At 30.3% G+C, this 4,519-nt stretch overlaps 2 non-coding genes across 2 annotated transcripts; both read left to right on the forward strand.

Moving 5' to 3' along the window:
* Positions 1-221: 221 nt before the first annotated feature.
* On the forward strand, positions 222-293 carry TRNAW-CCA (transfer RNA tryptophan (anticodon CCA)). Its single transcript has one exon. It is a non-coding gene; the product is annotated as a tRNA-Trp (tRNA).
* Positions 294-4,041: 3,748 nt separating this feature from the next.
* TRNAW-CCA (transfer RNA tryptophan (anticodon CCA)) lies at positions 4,042-4,113 on the forward strand. Its single transcript has one exon. It is a non-coding gene; the product is annotated as a tRNA-Trp (tRNA).
* The last annotated feature ends 406 nt before the right edge of the window (positions 4,114-4,519 follow it).

The raw sequence follows: 4,519 nt of genomic DNA on the forward strand, positions 1-4,519 counted from the left end.
CACGACTTCATCGTTTAGAAAGTTTCTAAAAAATTCCAAAAAACAACCAAATGAACAGTAAAAGAGTTCCAGGGGAAAAGTTCACTCTGGAAACAGCATCTTGGTTTAAAATTTGAAAATCCAGTAGAATAGAACCCTGTTGGATTCCATCCAAGTTGATAGATTTTCAAGAACAAACACAAGAAATTAATTAAAAAGTTCGATGCTATAAAGCACATGGTGGATCCGTGGCGCAATGGTAGCGCGTCTGACTCCAGATCAGAAGGTTGCGTGTTCGATTCACGTCGGGTTCAATTCCCATTTTTTTTTCATCCCCTTTTATTTTTGAATGCTCCTCTGTTTTCAGATGACGGTTGCGGCGGCGATGATGATTCAGAGTGCAGCCGACGGTGGCATGATTTCTTGTCTAAAACTTAGAGTTCCTAAAATCAGTAGGTTTTGTGGACAAATCCGTCGCCGCCGCCGGAAATTGCAAGGCGCTTCGGAGAGGGAGGCGGCGCCGGAAGTCCAGCGTGAGGGAGAAGAGAGAAAATGAATTTTGGATTTTTTTTCTCTTTTTCCATTATTTTTTTTAGTTTTGTCTTCTTATTTTTATTTTACTCATAGGTTTTTCTAATATAAAGTATTTATAAGATATATTATAGTTTCATTTTATTCTATGTTTATTTCATAAATGCATGATATATTTAATAATATGAGGATATTTTGTAGGTTAAATTATAGAAAGTATTCTTAAATTTTGTATTTTGTGTAAGAAATGATGTCAAATTTTAAAGTTTTAAAAATACCTCAATATTTTCAATATGAGTTCAAAATTACACTCGCCGCGGGAAAACGTTTGTCATTGTTGTTTTTAAAAATATATAAAAATGTCTCTAAACTAATGAGTTTCACTTAATTACATTTGTTATTGTTTATCTATGTTTCGTAATGGTAATGCAATGTGAAACCCACAATAAAATCCATAACTAAATACAATCCGACTGCAACATTAAAAGGTGATCAATCTAATTGCGTTTGAAAATTATGTGAGATCTATTAAGAGATGTCATTATTATTATCATTATCGTTACAAATATTATTACAATAGAAGAAATATGAACTGTTATAGTTACTATTACAATTACAAATACTATTATCGATTGACCCTAAATAATAAGAAGACAATGATACAAGACAATGTAAAGAAAACAACTTCAATCATAATCAAATTATGATTGCAACATGCCTAAGTAAACGTGATAAAAAAAAAAACAATCCAATTACGTTTGCGATCAAGACACAATTGATCCATCAATGAAATCTCATTATAATTATACCAATCCTGGTTACAGAATGATAAATATTGCCTTAATGTAATCAAACTCTGTTGGAAACCTTGATGAAACTAAAATTATATTTCAAATCTAACACCCTCACAATTTTCCCCCCTCTTTACTTCTCATAGCAAGTAGAAGAAATTTTCAAATTTTACTTCTAAAAGCTTAACTTTTCATCTTTTATTCGTAAATCAATTATTCCATCCAATATTATATTTAAAAAACTATATAGAAAAACTAGTATAACATGTAACGTGATCATTAGACTATAAATAAATTCTATATAGTAAGATGTGTTAGATTATATCAAGAGAGAAGAGTATCGAGAAGGGATGTAGTTGAATATTCCAACCTGAGCATATCTCAACTGGTTTAGGCATACTTTTGAATTTCAAACTCCACATCTTAAACAAAAAAAGAGAGAGAAAAGTATAGCTTAATACAATACCTATGGAGAAAAAATAAAATAGCACATCAAATGGATATAATACAATGCTAATGAAGCTCTTGACTTTGAGTCTGTATGAATTCACTTAAAAATATGGACAATTTATTGCCTTAGTGGAAGAGGCAGAAAAAGATTTGAGATTGTACTTCTCCATTACATTATGTAAGAACACTTGAGGTGGATCTTCTTTGTTGTATAAATGTGAGATGGGAACAAAACATTAACACCAAAAATAATAAATCATAAATAAAAAGGTAATTACAATTGGTAGCATTTTTAGGAATAATAACCAAGTGTATAATATCACTTAAAAAAAATTGCAAATATGCGATAGACTTCTATTACTGATAAACTCTTACTAATGATATGGTCTATCATAGATAGACTATTTAAATTTGGCTATATTTACAATTTTTTTTACATTATGAAATCTACTAATACTTTAGGTCTAATGTCTACATTTACAATTGTCCGTAACTAAAAAGGACAAAACATGTAAGAAACCAAAAACAAAATATAAGTTCTGCAAGAGTATAGAAAGAATCTAAAGTTAACAAAGGTTCTAAGTAATAAATAGGACTATGCATACTAGGAAAGTATGTGAAATTTTCTCGGATATACATAGGTATCAAACTATCTTTGATAACCGTGTTATCTTTCTTTTTACGTTTTTGAAACTTAAATTAGACACCACCACTCATGTATTTCTTTATTTCTTTATTTCTTTATTTTGATTTCTACATTTTCAAAATGTCTCTAAAATCTAAGAAATGAAAAAAATTGATTATATTTTTTGAATTTTAGTTAAGAATTCAGACATATTGAGAAAGGTGAAAGACATACCATAAAAATGGTGGGAAAACAAACAAAACTCTAAAAACATAAAGCTGTAAATGAAATCGTTATTAGACATAACTTAAACTTTTGCATTTAACTTATAACTTTAATCCAAAGGACCAAAAGTTTTGTAGAACAATCCCACTTGGTCCCAACTTTTATCTTTCTTCTTTCTTTTCTATGATTACTAACTTACTAGACATTTCCTTTCTTTATTAATTTTAGGGTAAAATACACTTGCAGTCCATAGAATTTGAATTTTTAGTTTCTTTTTGGTCCTTGCATGTTTAAACTCAATTTTGATCCTTAAAATTTAAAATTGGTTCCGAATGGTGCTCAAGTAGAATCAACCAAACAGAAAAATGATATGACAATTAACATATGGTAACAAAATTTTGTTGATATGTATTTTTAAATGAGTTAATTTTGAAGTTTTTAAAATTTTTATACTCAGAGACCAACTAAAAATCGTTATCAAACTTCATGGACCAATTAGAAATAAAATTCAAATCTCGGAGACCAAACATGACATTTCTTAAACCTCTACGAGAACTAAATACAAATTTTAAACACTAAAAATGGTTAGTTTTGAAAAGGTAGAGACCAAATTTCAGGCAACAAAAGTATATTTTACTCTTAAATGCAAGCAGAAGAAAAAATGTTTTAGGGCAAGCACAACAAGCAATGGAGATTGGAAAGGAACAACAAATACGAGAAGAAAGATTATGAATGGAAAGTGAACCTTTCATTAGCTTCTTGAAGCAACAGCCAAAAGTTCCCCTCCGCAGTTGTAAGATAAAGAAGCCACACTATTTAGAAATCTAGACAACTAAAACAAAATGAACGAAGATAAGCTCAGCAGCTAAGTTCACCATTGCAACTAGCAATGGTGAGGCCAATTGGCACACATGAAAATCAAACAAACTACAAAAAAAAGAAAAATGCATATTTATTGAATCAACACTCAGACATTGTAAGAAAAAAATCAATAAAGGGGAGACGACCAGAAAGTCCCTACAGTTGGGATAAAGATCGAAATAACAACAAAAAAAGGAGTCTATCTCAATGTCTCGATGCCCAAGAGCTAATAACTGAGGTCATCGGGGAGTTCCTTTCTAGCAAGGTCCTTACAGTAATGAAGCAAAAAGTTCAAACAAAGAGGAGTTATTTGAAGCCAAGTAACCTCCTGGAATCGAAGTAGTTGATAAAGGATAGAAAGCTTGAAGAAAAAATTGTTGAGCAGAACACAGGAAATAGCTACATCCATTCCATTCTCGAATGTGGGGCAAATTGGAGTCTTGAAATGGCATCTTGGATTGGAATTTGAAAATCCAGTAAAACCCTCTTCGTTTCCATACCCAGGGATTGAGCCTAAGACCATCAAAAGAGGTGGGAACCCAAGAAATAAAAAATAAATCCAACAACGTTTCTACATGTGGATCCGTGGCGCAATGGTAGCGCGTCTGACTCCAGATCAGAAGGTTGCGTGTTCGATTCACGTCGGGTTCAATTCTTTTCTCCTTTTTCTTTCCATTTTTTCATCCCTTGTTTTCTTTTATTTTTTATATTTATAGTGTAATTACATTGAGTAACACTTTTAGAGATACTAATTAAATGCATAGTAACATTTTTAAAGAATTATAAATATAGTAAAATTTATTGTTGATAGACTGTATTGCTAATCGACTCCATACTAATATATAATCTATCTGGATTTCAAAAACCAAATCTACATTTACTATATCTATAAATTATGTTGTATTGTGCTAAAGTCTAATTGTTATATTTGATATGGTGCATTTTAATTATGAGTTTTAGATATTAAATATTGAGTAAATCCTTTTTAATATTTCTTCATTAAAAGAAGAATACGTAACGATCTTAAAAAGAAATATTCTTTAATTACTTTGTTTTG

The sequence above is a fragment of the Benincasa hispida genome, chromosome 6 (genome assembly GCF_027475165.1).
Source record: "Benincasa hispida cultivar pf3 chromosome 6, pf3_genome.v1.1, whole genome shotgun sequence".
NCBI lineage: Eukaryota > Viridiplantae > Streptophyta > Magnoliopsida > Cucurbitales > Cucurbitaceae > Benincasa > Benincasa hispida.